This window comes from Colobus angolensis, unplaced genomic scaffold, assembly GCF_000951035.1.
Source record: "Colobus angolensis palliatus isolate OR3802 unplaced genomic scaffold, Cang.pa_1.0 Scaffold23, whole genome shotgun sequence".
Taxonomy (NCBI): domain Eukaryota; kingdom Metazoa; phylum Chordata; class Mammalia; order Primates; family Cercopithecidae; genus Colobus; species Colobus angolensis.
Window position 1 is genome coordinate 21,643,372 of NW_012115488.1, and position 15,414 is coordinate 21,658,785.

The following is a 15,414-nucleotide window of genomic DNA, read 5'->3' on the forward strand; positions in this document are numbered from 1 at the left end:
AGTGTCAGAGACCTCTTGGTTTGGTCTTATTTTTGGATGTGCTCTTTTTAAAATGGTGCCTTTTAAAAGTAAATCTAACAAACCAGCTTTACTGTTGGACTGTTCTGTATGATTTCTACATCTCTGGAAAAGTCAAAACAAGTCCTCCCTTTTTGTGTGTGTATTGCCTAGATAACCTTTATTTGCTTTTTACACCCTAATTCTGTTTAGACAGGTGGGTCATCTCCTCCTAAGAGTTGTTTGAAACAACCTTGAAATAGTCTGGCTAGCCTGTTAGGACCTAGACCACTGAAGCTGTCATTAGCCTTCTCTGAGGGCAGGTAAGCCAGGATTGCAAGCTCAGAGCGCAGTTCAATGAATTTCCATTGTTTGAATTACAATAGTAACTCATATTCATAGTTAAATAAAGACCTTTTAAAAGCATATAATATGAAAATTGGAAGACTCTCCTTCAAACCTAGTCTGCAGTTGACACTGCTAGAAGCAACGCTCCTGGCAATTGGGTGTGTGTCTTCTGGGCGTTTTTCAGTGCATATTCAGATGAATACATGTATTTATTTTAAAATTTGAATATATGTGTGATACACACACACACAGAGTTTTGTACTGTTAATTTATAGTAAACTTTGCGGTTTTGCTTCTAACACTCAGGATCTCAAGAAGGACAAATGAAAGGATAGCAGTAATTCCATTTTGTTGGAAAGCTTTTTCACTTTACCTGAATTTAGAAAAATCTGAATTACTGTAGGTTTTTGTGAGGGTTGACTTTACTATTTTGCTTTCAGAATTTTTTCTAATCTGTATGGGAATGAAAAGCCCAACTTATCAATTAAGTTAAAATTTTCTACATATTCCAGATTGTAAATTGGTGCTATTGTAATCCATTTTACTGTTTTTGTAAGCAGTATTATTGTTATACATTTGCACACTATTTACTCACAAGGGAAACATTAAAAGGTAGGCTTAGCTTCATCTAAATTGAAGTAGAGATAATAATAGTTTCTTTGAACTAGCTGAGATCTAAATATACAGTACAGAATGACAACCTTCATTTTTTATTGTGATATGAATATCTTAAGATCTGGTAAGTTACTTGCTTATCTTTACAATTACAGTATTTGCAGTAGCAAAATTAGACCGCAGTATTGTTTAAAAACATGTCAATCTAATATTCATGGAGAAGAAAACAATAGCTTTCATAGAACAGATGATAAATTATATACTTATTAAAGTGTTGCATCCAATTAAATAAATGTGGTATTTCATTATAGACTTGGTTTGATGTTGAAATATTGTTATTTTAAGCAATTACTTTAAACTGAATATTTTAAAGAGAGGCTGTATTCCTCTGAATGTGGGTGACAGAGGCAGGGAAGGACAAATAGTTCAAAGGGAGATTTAAATTATGTGTAGTTTGGAGGATTATTGGAAGTAGAAGTAATTCTGCCTGTGATGGAAGAGACTTAACCAGAAAACTGTGGCAGCAGTCAACAGATATCTTCTGATTTTGTCTGGGTGTCATAATTAGGCATTTCGCTGGAGGTGTTTTCTGAATAAATGATGTCTTGGCAAGGATTTAGAAGATAAATAGAATGGGCAGCTGCTGCCTCATGGAGAAGTAAATAGAGTCAGTTTTCATTGTTAGCAGCAAGCTGACTTCCAAAGACACAGATGTGAGCTTGCTTTTCAAAGGGAATGAAGTATTCACCATTAAGTATAAGGATGTTTGTAATGTGACAATGTTAATGCTAGTTAAATGAGAAAACCATATATGAATACTTAGACTGTTGCTACCTGGGAGCATTATTTATTGACCTGTGCCTGCGTCAGAGCTTCAGATATGAGAGGAATGATGCTAACAGAATCATGTAAAGATATTTGTTATTAAAAAGTCACATCGCAATTAATAGATTCAGAATTCATCGAGTCCTCTTGCTCTGTGTCACACCCGCTGCCTCTGTGACAACCTTCATTTCCTACTTAGCAAATCCAAGCCTGGTAACTGGAACCCCAGGAAGTTGTTAAAGCAATTAAAGGCTTCTGTCTCCCAGCACATTGCTTGGTTACCATAGTATCCTCTGCCTCCAAGTCTCTCCTGATGATGTCAGTATGCATACAGGGGTTGTTCAGAGCATCTACGTGGGGATGATTCACCCCGCAATAAAGACCCTCTCTCTCATTGCTCGCTTTCCAGTGAGCAGATTTCAGACATCTGTAGCAATGGAAGGTAAGTGCCTTGTTTTGCATATTGAAGAATTACTAAATGCTTCTATTATTCTCTTTCAGGTTTCTTGCTTTCTAAGATATGCTACTGACTGAAATCATAGTGAATGGGAGCATTTCAGTCAATTACTTAGAACAGATTTGTAGTTTGTACTTAAAGTGTGTGTGTGTATGTGCGTAGGTGTGTGTGGGCAGGCACATGTGGGGTAGGCTTATAAAGAAAACTGGATGCACAGTGTAATGTCTGCTACTGTCCCTGGTAAACAGCAATAGGTTTTTATTTCAAACTATTCAAAATATATAACTTCCTTAAAATATTTTGACAAGTGTCACAGGGCAAGTAGGGCTATGTTTTTAAAAGTGTGTAAGTATATTGCATTGGCATTTTAAACGATATTGGCAGTTTAAATAGTATTAACGTGAAATATCTAAGATGGTATGGGAAGATATTAGAAGAGCCATGTTAAGTTGAGAATTTGTATGTTATAGAAATTAAAACATGTAGGACAAAGATTTAGTTGGTGAAAGGGAGATGTATGGAGTTCAGAGTATAGTAATAATCACCATTCCATAGTTATGCCACACTTTTATTGCTTTTCAATATCTCACACAATTTGATTGTAAAAATAATGCTTATATTATTGTGATGAATGCAATTAGTCTTTCATGAAAGTTTTCTTTAAATACTTATCCATCCTTCTTAAGGATAATCCAGCTATGTTCAGCTTTACAGAAAGAATATAGTAGAACCACTTATAACATTCAGATAGAACAGTGATACATGAATATTTGCCTCGAGAAGTTAGTGCTGTTTGTTTTTCTCTGACAGTATGCCTTATCAATAAACAATAAATAATGAGACACACAACCAGTTCCTCTCTATCAGCCTCCTTTTGAATCTCTTCCTTCTGAGAGTTCTGCCCATAAGGTTAGTTTTGCATTTATTTCTTCTTCTGGATTCCCAAGGGATGATTCAGTAGTACATTCTGTGAAGAATGTAATACTTGGCCAGGCACTGTGGCTCACCCCTCTAATCCCAGCACTTGAAGAGGCTGAGGTGAGAGGATCGCTTGAGCCCAGGAGACCAGCCTGAGCAATAAAGCAAGCAAGACCTGTCTCTACCAAAAACAAACAAAACTGAATTTTAATGGAAGTGGTAGATAACAGGAGTTTCTAATTAATTAATAGATAGCTTTGCAGAGAAAAAAGAACAAGAGTGCAGTGCATAGGCTGGGATGGCTCCCATTTCTTTATATATTTGAACGTTTATTCTGTGTGGAAGGCAGGCAGATGGCTTTGCTGATAGGTAGGTAAATGGTTTAGACTGTCCGTCTCTAGAGAAATGTCTAAAATTTGCATTTGTTTCTTGTCTTTTTGAAGCCTTTTGAAATATACCCTGCTGTCTAACTTGCTTTATTTCTGCATGAGATGATTCACCTTTTTACAAAGAATCAGAAGTATAGTTGTGAGAGAAGGTGAAACATTGCTTAAAAATTTAAATTTAATTGCTTGTAAAGCGAAGGATATGTCTTATCTTAAATATCATAATGCTTAGTCTTTGAATTTCTTTCTGCCCTGAAAAGAGGCTAAATGCTTTGACTTAATTTCTTCACTATTTTGAATACTTAATCCTGTTTGTGTTTGAAAGTTTACTTGGTAATTACTATCAGAAAAAGTTTCTAAAAAGTAGGAAAAATTAAGTTACTCCCTAATTTAGATTATAATAGGTTAAATATTGAAGAAACTAAGTCAATCTAAACTGCTTCCATACTGTTTAAAACCTTTTCATTAAAACATTCACCTAATGTTTATGTTGGAAACAAGAATAATATATTCTAAGCTAAATTATATTAGGTTTTTGTTCTTTGCCATGTTAATGTGTGGGGTGACATAGTTTAATTTCTTCAATAACTCTTTGTAGTAATAATTAAAAAAATATTTCTGCAGTGTTGAACCCTTAAAATATCCATGAAAATACACTTCTGCTGACTTGATTGATATGAGCAGCACTATAAAGAGTGTACTATAAAGATTATAGTTTCCTTCATGCTTGAATCAGGAAGTAGTTCCAAGTAGTTTTAGGCGGTGATTTTTAAAATTGGTTTAGGAAAGTTTTTACTTTATTTTTATGCTCTAATAAGGATATTTTAAATTTTACAGATACTTAAACTTGTTTTTGCTGAAATATGGAAATGTCAGGTCTGTAGACTTTTCCAGCATGAGATGAATGAAATATGGCAGAAAAAGGATCACCTTGGCTCTCACTAGAAAGATAAGAAGTTAAGGCTGGGCGTGGTGGCTCATGCCTGCATTCCCAGCACTTTGGGAGGCTGAGGCAGGCAGATCACACTGATGTTGGGAGTTCAAGACCAGCCTGACCGATATGGAGAAACCCTGTCTCTACTAAAAATACAAAATTAGCCAGGCATGGTCACGCGTGCCTGTAATCCCAGCTACTCAGGAGGCTGAGGCAGGAGAATTGCTTGAACCCGGGAGGTGGAGGTTGCGGTGAGCCGAGATCGCACCGTTGCATTCCAGCCTGGGCAACAAGAGCAAAACTCCATCTCAAAAAAAGAAAAAAAAAGTTAAATCAAACCAGTATCCAAAAGAATTAGAAAAACTTATATGGAGAACATGGACTTGGAAATAAACATTTTGTCAGTGGTAGGAGAAGCTCAGGTTGTGAGGCACTGGTTAAGGGCTTTACTCAGTTTTCTGTGTTCACTCAGTGGCAGAGCCAGGGCTGATTGGAACTGGTGCCCACCCTTCTACAGACCAGTTTTCATTTTCAAGGCAGCATACTCTCTAGTTGGAGTTGAGTACTTTTTCCTAACCAACTTTTAAACTTATTTTCTCCCATTACAAGAGTGATGAAAGTAGCATAATAACTATTAGTTTTCTATTGTTGGCTATAACAAATTGCCACCAACTTGGTGGCTTAAAAAGTACAAATTTATTATCTTACAGTTCTCTTGGTCACAAGTCTGACACCGGTCTCAGTGCACTGAAACATCAAGGTGTCAGCAGGGCTACATCTACTTTCAGGAAGCTCTAGGGGAGAATTCATTTCCTTGTCTTTTCCAGCTTCTAGGGCCGTCTGCATTCCGTGGCTCCTGGCCACCTCCTTCCATCTTTACAGCTTGCAAGTACAGACTGAATCTTCACTTTGCCATCTCTCTGGTTCTCTGCAGCCGGGAAATTTATCCTCTTTAGAAGAGTCATGTCATTAGATTGGGCCCACTTGGATAATCCAGGAGAATCTCCCCATTTTAAGATCCTTAATCTTAATCACATCTGCAAAGTCCTTTTGGCCATGTAAGTTAACATATTCACAGGTTCCAGGAATTAAGACATGAATATCTTTGGGGGCCATTATTCTACGCGCCATAGAAGGATAACAAAATGCATGGCTGACTTAATCAACATTAAATTCACACATCCGATATTTTTACTGAAAAATCATAAATTAAACCAATGATTGCCAATAGAGACTATGAAACTTTGACCTAATTCAGTGGATGTAATCATCCCCAAGGATATTAAAATGCCTCAAGATAATTAATGTGAGAAAATCAGATTAGAAAGAAATGTTTCACCAACTCAAATGTTCAAAACTCTTAGGTACAGATGGGAGCCTCATAAAGTGACACTATTCTCAGTTTAATATTTTTATTGAGAGGCTCACATCAGATGAAGTTAATTAAACCAAACTGATTTGGGACTGCAAAATTTTCATTAGTTAACTCCTATGTGAATCAGCCGGGGTTTCTTTAGAAACAGAAGGGTAATACCTGGGCCACTAGAGAGCCAAATGCGAGATCTAGTAACCCTGAGTTTTGAATAACACTGTCATTTATGGCTCTGGCATTAAGCCATATGAGTCACAAGACCTAGCAGATGAATCTGGCAGGTATGCCTGATACAGTTTCCTAGAAAAGGTACAATATATTACATTAATCAATAACTTTAAACATGAGGGCAACAGCTGCAAAAATAGTTTCTTTTATTGTTCACATCCTGTGTTAATCATACATTTAAGCCAAATGATAGCACATGGGTCCATCCACACGAAGCATAAGATAATTTATATCTAGTAGCTGTATTTTAACTTTTGCTAAACACTAGTGGTAAAGATGCAGAAGAGAAAGTACTGTAATATGTTAGTTTTGGACAGAAAGCCTAAATTAACATTTTGCTGTGGTTCTCTGAAGAAAAGGAGATGGAAAGAAAACCAACTGTTTTCCTATTCATATTCTTTTTTATTTTTGGAATCATTTTCGGGAGAAAAACTAAACAGTACCTTAGGACTCTTGCTTAGACAGTGATTTGTGAAAAGCACATTTCTTTGCAGGAAGTAATTATTTTGACACTGATTCTTTTTGATACCACAGTGTAAGCAACCTTAGGATTCTATATGTAAAAAATCTGATTTTATGCCATTATGATATTGATTTGTTAATCAAAATACCATCATTAAAGGAGAGATATTATTTGACAATGAAGTTAAAAATTAAAATCAGTTGACTATTTAATTTAATAAATAATGAAATAGCAATCTATCAAAATATCTCCATAAATAAAATATACATTTAGTTATTTCTTTATGTACATAGTAAGCTCACTTCAATGTTTCATTTCTTTTATCTATCAATAGTATATACTAATGCAAGTGCTCATGTAAATAAAAACAGAACCCAAATACCTTTAAACATTTGATTATTTTTAAAAAGTATACAGAATATTCCATTTACTATGTATTTGATCCTACTACAGTAAATTAGGGAAGAGATGAAATCAATTTTGCTTATTTGAAAAAAAAAAAAACCTCACGGAACTGTCGCCTTCTCTGTGATAGAAGAGACCGTTTAATCTTTAAATCATTTTGAACTGGCTCAGTTGCTTTACTAATTCTTTTGTTAAAAATTATCTTAAAAGTTTATCTTTGAGAGAAATCAGAGATAAAGGAACTAATGGAGACGAGAGTTTTGAGGTTTTGAATCGTACTTGGTCATTGGGCGTGGATGAAATAGAAGCAGACCTCAAAATCAAAAACTTCAAAGATGTTGATTTCTCACTAACTACATTGAAAAGCAGTACAGAGTTTTATTTCCAGGGGGAATTTTTCCCAGTGATGAGAGCAAAGTCATGCAGCAAGTAAGCGATGGAACTAGGAAGTTATCCTACGTCGTAACTACTCCAGAGATTTTGTAGATCAGGGAACCATTGCAAGCTCTCATTTTTCTCACTGATCTTTCTCACTTAATCTCACTGATTCACCTGTTTTTCTTTAATTTATTGTTGCTCTAATTTTACTTCCATCTTTAAATGAGGGTGAAACTTTCAGAAAGACATGCAATTATTGAAACTTTTTATGAAGAAAGTTCTTTTACTTTAATTTGTGGAATGCCCCATTTCTGCCAATGTCTGCTATGGAAATGAGATTCTATAACTGGAACAATTTTTCCATTAACTCCTCTAAAACGGTCTGCTTTGGAGTGAGGATTAATGGAAATAAAGGGTACTCTTTCTGCAGGCAAAATCTTGTGACCTGGGGCAAAGAGGGAGAAAAAAGGTTAAACAGCAATACCTTAAAGGCCATGAAGCCATAGGAACATATGTTAGCCATCTTCTGTGGGGGATGACCCGCAGTGCACTGGGGACTAGCCGGGTTAAAAAGCTTAGAGAGGACTGTGCCTCATACCTGTTGCTTACTGTCTGTCATAGATGATTTTACAAAAATTAAGGAGTCTGTGGTAGGGGTAGGAGACTGGTTCCTGGATGTAGCCCCAGTAATGCTTAGAAATAGAACTGTTCCCATGTGCTTTTCTTTTATGCCAAGGGTGCATGAGGGGGCGGCAACGGGAGACCATCAGGTCCTCTTTAATATTTATAAGCAAGGGAATGAGCTCACTAATTAAAAGATTTTAATATATTCAAACCTTCCAATAAGAAATTTATGCTGCAATTTAAGTTCAAAACTTCCCAAGAGTCTCAGCAGAGAAAATGACAGAGGAATATGATTTGCCAATTGTATTATTAGAGTACAAGAGTCAGGTGGCATTGTTTACCTTATTGCCAAAGGTCAGTTCTGTCTTCTTCCATCAGAATACAATCCAAGTAATTGCTATTGAATGCCCTCACATGTGTGATGGTGCACTAAGTACAATTCTGAATTAATCAAGGACAGTGTGACCTCAGATCTCAAGTAGTTTAAGCTGAAAGCATCGCTCTCTCTCTCCCTGTCTCTATATACATATATTTATATACACATATATATTTATATATACATAGATTTATATACACATATATTTATAGACATATATTTATATATACATATATATTTATAGACACATTTATACATATATTTATATACACATGTATTTATATATACATATATTTATATATACATATCTATTTATATGTATATGGGGGATAACTTTCTTATTACTTAATAATATTATTGTTTTATTTTCATGGTAAATTTTGCCAAGCAGCAGATTGCAGTTGGGATTTAATAAATTCATTTTATTTGCATTCAGTGAAAGAGTATATTTTTCTTAAAATTCTAAATTGCTGTATTTACTTGATGGCAGATCTGCAGTTATTCCATTAAGCTTTTTATCTCTGTCCTATGCTTTCCCAACCCCCATCCCACTTGCCTGACTGTAAAACTCACATATCTTTCTTTTGTGTTCTTTTATGATAGAAAGTGTTTTCCCCTCTTTCTTATATAAACCTGTGTGTGCAGCACACATGCACACACGCACCCCCCATACACACAGTTACTTTACAATGAGCTCTTTCAAACCTAGTCCTTCTCTTTACTTTTGTTCCTCTATCTTCCTTTAGTCTCCCTATAACTTGTATTTTAAACTACCAACTCCTATTTATTGCACCCTCACTGAATGTAAAACACCATGCTACACACTGGGGCCTCCCCATCATTTCCCCACTGCAGATCCTTGCTTCTACAGTTAAGTTAACAATATTTCCTTCTGATGGGGAGAAGGTAGGTAAAATAAAGGAGAGAGTGGGCAGAAGGAAAGGACATTGTTGGTTATAGAGCGAAGAAAGTAAAGATAGAAACCAGGGGAAAGGGAACTGAAACAGAGCACCAAGATTGTGGTGGGATTTTGGAATTGTGTTAGGGCAATAGGAGGAGGTAAAGCAGCAGCAGAATGTTTTTGAGTGTTTTATCAGGCATTTTATGGTGAATAAAATAGATTACTATATTTACACATTGAACTTTCTGCATTAAATTACTAGTTTATCCTTTTCAACTAGCTAGAATCCAAGTTTAAACACCCTTAAACCTTACTTACATTTATTTGACATCACTGTAGCTATTCCAGTATCCTGCCCATCCTCTGGCCCCCACTTCTCCATCTCTCTTGCTTAACTTTTAAAATGAAGTCCCTGTGTAGAAATAACTTGTGCTTCCTAAATGAAACCTAAAGAGGAAGTTGTTCTTATGCCAAAAATCAGTGTATATCTGACTTGATTGTTATCTAGAGTTACCTCCTAACATGTTAGCTCCATGAGGATTTTCTGATTAGGTTGAACCATTGTTGAAAGACTGGTTGTACAGAAACAATAAGCTGGCATTTGTCCAAACTTAGTAAAGTGTTGAAAGTTGGAAGAGCAACTGATTTTTCTAGTCATTGTAGTTTTCATTGTAACAATCTCCTTTATAGAGTTGGTTTGCAGCCTATATATTTTTGTATCGTAGCAGATATTGCACTGGCTATCAAGTCTAAAGTTTCAGTATTTGGGATTTTTTCATCTTTTCAATAATGTCAAAGAAATGTTGGGTTTAGGGGTTTTTAAACTTGGGAACTGGAAAAAAGAAAAAGATCATTCTTGACGAAAGGTTTCAGTGAGTCATCCAGAAATTTATACTTATGCCTCCTGACAGCCAGTAATTATTGGATTGCAGTTATTTTTCAGAGGTGTTTACTCTGAGTTGAGGTTTTATGTTATTGATGATCTGAATCATGAGTTTAACTCTCATGTTAATCCAATAGTTTAAGTCATCTGTCAGCCTGTGTAGAATTACTGTTTTACCACTGGACACACATTTTAATTCTTTGCCACAAAAGCAGTATTGGGTTCAGAGAATTAAGGCATTCTCTGCCTCAAGGAACTTACATTATAGGAGGAGAGAGAAGATGAGAACACAAGGACTATGATGCCACAGTGGTACAAATGCCCTGTTTCTTTGTTCGCCTTCATAGCAAAACTGCTCAAGTATACTCTGGGCATGTTGTTTCCATTTCTTTTACTCTTGGTAGCTCTTGAACCCACTTTTGAGAACCCTTCTCTCCTTCAAAGCCACTCACATTAGGATCACGGGTGGCTTCAGGTCAAGAGAGTGGTCAGTGCTCTGTCCTCTTCTGACTTGACTTTTCAGCATCGTTTGGGACAGGTAGTTTTTCTGTACTCCAGAAAGTGCCCCATTCATCTGGTTTTCCTTCACCCTAACTCACTGTTCTTTCCAGTCTCATTTGCTCATCATCTTCCTGACTCTAAAAGTTGGAGTATTCTAAAGTTTAGTCCTACTTTCTTCTCTATTAATACTCACTCTCTTCATAATTTTATTCTCTTATTAAAGTCTCATGGCTTTAAATTCCATCCATATGCTGACAGTTTTCAAATTCATATTGCTGATTTGAACCTCTTTCACGAGCTCTAGACAATGTATTTATGCTTGGGGTATCTAATAATCATCCTACAAACAATATGTCCCAAACTCCTGATCATTTCCCTCTACCAAACTTGCTCTTTCTGTTTCCTATCTCAGTTATCGCAGAAATCATCAATATTAACATGTTGGTATGTATTTGTCCAGGCTCCTATGGGGATGCATGTTTATTTCTTACTGTCACTCATGAGATCATACTGTGTATGCTGTTTTCTTCCTCTTTTTCCCTCATTTACTGTGAACATGTTTTATATACTCTTAAATATTATTTGAAACCTAGCTCTTAGTAGTTACTTAGTAGTATCACAATTTATTAACTAATCTCTTGTTGTTGAACATTAGATTGCTACCCTTGACTTACTATTATAATTAAAATTTAAAAATAAAAAGAAATACTTCATCATTCCAGTTTTGTACTATCTCAGTATGGTAGCCACTTGCTACATGTGGCTGTTAAGTAATTAAATATGGCTAGTCCCAATTAAAATATGCTCCAAATGTGGATACACACCAGATTTCAAAGATGTATTTTGAAAAAAGAAGGTACAATATTTCATTAATAATTTTTATATTGATTACTTACTGAAATAATATTTTGGTTATATTAAGTTAAATGTGATTTTTTTTTTTTTTGAGGCGGAGTCTCGCTCTGTCGCCTGGGCTGGAGTGCAGCGGTGGGATCTCAGCTCACTGCAAGCTCCGCCTCCCGGGTTTACGCCATTCTCCTGCCTCAGCCTCCCGAGTAGCTGGGATTGCAGGTGCCCGCCACCTCACCTGGCTAGTTTTTTTGTATTTTTTTTTTTTTAGTAGAGACGAGGTTTCACCGTGTTAGCCAGGATGGTCTCGATCTCCTGACCTCGTGATCCGCCCGTCTCGGCCTCCCAAGGTATTGGGATTACAGGCTTGAGCCACCGCGCCCGGCCTGTGATATATTTTCAAAAGTGGTTTCATTTTTGCCTTTTTGCTTTTGAAAAAAGCAAAATTACTCTCAGAAAATTAAAAATTAAATGTATGGTTCACATTATATTTTTATTAGATGGCACTATCGTTAGTTCTTGCTTAGATTTTTGTAACAGTCCTTTAACTTGTCTCCTGACTCCTGCGGTCTAATGTCAATAGAGTGGCCACAGTGATTCTTCCAAAACATGTATCCGATCATGTCTCTCCTCTTCTCAAAACGCTCCAGAGGCTTCTCATCTTATTTTTTAGTAAACCAAGTCCTCAGAAACCACACCTTAGAAAGCTGGTCCCTGTCTACCTTTTGACTTTATTTCTCCCTATCACAAGCCAAACATGTTTCTATGTTGGGCCTTTTTAATTGCTCCTCCCCCTTCCTGGAGTGCAGTTCCTCCAGGTATCTGCAGGGCCTCTGCAGTCGCCTCTTTCAGGTCTTTTCTTCTTTGTAAAACCTTTACCAAAAACCTACTTCAACTTGTTTTTTCTAAAAAAGAAAAGATCTATTTACAATTATGGCCTTTCCCTGCCTGACTGCTACCAATAACCCCTAACTCTTTTTCTTGCTTTTAAAAAAATAGTCTTAGCACTTATCAAACCTAACATAACATACCGTTTTCTTATTAATTACATTTATTTTCTGCTTTTCTCCACCAGAACATAAGTTGCATAAGGGCAGGAGGTTTTGCTTTATTCACTTTATTCAATGTAGCAACATAACAAAGAGTATAATGAATTGTATTCTACTCCAAATTTAGTAAGTTAGCCTAGTAAATAACCTGTTACATAGAGAACACACAGTTCCTTTCAAAAACAATTGTGAGATGTGGCTTCTAGTCTTATAAAAATTAACAGTTAAAAAAAAAAAAAAAAAAGGAAAAGGTGGCATACCAGCTATGTAACTGTCAAATGGTTAAACCTATTCTGCCCTTTACAGACCTTATCCCAGTGACTTCTTGGTGGCACATGACACTGTGGATCACCATTCCCAAGAAATGAGTAGACGTGAGGAAGCATCATGACCTGTCAAGTGTCTTTGCCCAGGAATTCCTTTGTCCAGTATGCCCTTCCCTCTGCCTCATTTGTTCCAGAGAAAGCCTACTTATCTCTCTGATAAGGAGGGTCTCCCCAAGCCCCAGCAAGATGACTTCTCCCCTCCTTTGTACCACCAGTCATGCAAGGTCTTGTTATATGTGTGGCCTTTTTTTATGTTCAGTTACGTGCTAGACTCAGATCCTTCAGGGCAGGTGTCATCTTTATTTACTTTAATGTTCCAAATCTCAATATGTAATAAGCACTTGATAAATGCTTCTTGAATGAATCAATTTCTTTTGTTATGAATGCACATTTAGAGTTTGGAAATCTTTTCATTATATTTGTGCACACATACCTCTTCTTAAACTTAAAAGCATAACAAACTTGAGATTGATATGAATCTCTGAATTGGCTCTTTCATTCTTGATGCCAAAATATTCTATGGTAGTGAGAGGGCGAAAGAGAATAATTGAGATGGGAGGATACAAAATAGAAAGACAAAGGAGAGCTGTTTCTCTTTAATCTCTCCCTATATTCTTTGAGGCTTCCTTGCACTTTGCAGTCAAACAGATCCTGAAACCCTCCAGAGTGGAAGTGCAAACCTTACGTTATAACTGTGCTTGCACATTTTCTGTTCACACAATGATGAAATATGGTGAGTTCCAGAATAAATTCATGTATGAAAATAATAGCAAACAGAAAAGCAAAATAGAACAACAACAATGAAACAACCTACCATTATTTTGGAGAAAATGAGCAGGGTGTCACTTGCTAGAAAAGTTTTGAAAGTGCTTGTATGATCATATGAACATATTCACAAATATAAATATAATATAAATTTGCATTTATATATTTATATATATATTGATAAATTTGTAAATTTTCTCACCTTATTGAATTTTAGTAGGGTGACTCTTAGATATCCCAAATATTTGTGTATAATATTTTATTTTTCAGGTATTGCCTCTTCACTTTAATTCTTTCACAGACATTAGCATTGCCTTAAAAGAAACAATAAAAACCATTGCACTGCAATAAAATAGAAATATTTTTGAGAGGACAGTCATACTACCACAGATTTTGTTCTTAATCAACAGTGCTCATATTTTTGTTTTTTGGCCAGTACTATATATAGGGATTTCTCCTTTCATTTACGAAAGAAAGTACATGGTATGTCTCGTACTCTGAAAATGTGCAGTTCTGGCAGTTACCCTGGATGGTTATGCTATCATAATTAAAACACAGATGGAGCTCATTTCTTTCCCAAGTGTTTGATTGGCAGACACTCTGTGATCAACACTCCTCTCTGCTGAACACATCAGCACCATCTGCCTTCAGTCTGCCTAGAGAGGGTGGTCGCAGTAGAATTTCCCCATCATCACTTGATACTTTAAATAGAGTATGTTCCGTTAGCTGAAGCCATCAAGTAATTTTTGAAAAAAAAAAGTATATTTTTATGACTGTTGGCTTGCAATTTAATGAAATGTTTATTAAGAAATGTGTTTTTTAAAAAATTCATGACTCTTTTTCTCCAATTAAAATATTTAGAACATAGCATAAAATCACCACATCTTGGAAAAGTTAAAGTTTCTAAATAAATAGAGCTGATGGGGCATTTTGTTTTTAGTGAGATTGTTAGAGATAATTTCAAATCAGGGTCCTGTGTGTTGAACCATTCATGCAAGAGCTACTTACAAGTGGAAATACTTCAATATGCTGACTCTTAAGGCTAACATTAAAACAGTTTCAAAAGAATATGCTCATTTTAAAATTTTTATGACTGTTAGATTATGATAAATGGTACTTCTTGGATATCACGATAAGAAATGGATAGAAATTTATGCTCACCCAATTTTAATGCAGATAAGTGAATGTGGGTTGATAATTATGTAGAAAAAGATACATTTAAGATACTGGAAGCACAGGAAAAATGTTATTTTTAAGAAGAAGAAAAAGATAATTATTTCATTGTCCTAGAAACATTTTGCAATATATGGTACTTGTACAAACGTATAGTCTAGATTAGTGAGGAATACACATGTATTATGCATAATAACATGTATTCTGTATATAATGAAATAATAATGAAAAACTGGTTTGAATTCTTCCTTCCCTGTCCACATGGATAAGTAATTACAATTGACAAGATGAAAACATGCTATGTAGTACTTATGGGGAAAACGGAGTGAATTAAAGTTTATTCCACAGAATGTTAGAACAAAGAATAAAGGAATTAAATTTATGAACATTCTGAAAAAGTCTGGAATACACTCATTGCTATGGTTCCCGTGGAAACTCACTTACAAGAAAGGGCAAGAGTGACTTGGACTTGGGTAAGAATTTGAGGATTGGATTGGTAAAGCTAATCACTTCACAGCTAGAGTGAGAAGATGAGTTTTGGAGGTGAGCCAACAGAAAAGAAGGAACACGGTGTGAATATATAGAAATTTATCATCTTCTATACCTTTCAAGATGAACCAACAGGAAAGAAGGAACACAGT

The 15,414-nt window shown here is 35.6% G+C and overlaps 1 protein-coding gene across 1 annotated transcript in view; it reads left to right on the plus strand.

Moving 5' to 3' along the window:
* The first annotated feature begins 2,055 nt into the window (after positions 1-2,055).
* LOC105513447 (peptidyl-glycine alpha-amidating monooxygenase-like) overlaps positions 2,056-15,414 on the plus strand; it is a 65,611-nt gene continuing 52,252 nt past the window's right edge. Inside the window, exon 1 of the mRNA XM_011944314.1 lies at positions 2,056-2,227. The gene's annotated coding sequence lies outside the window, so the exon portion shown is untranslated. The remainder of the gene's footprint in view (positions 2,228-15,414) is intronic.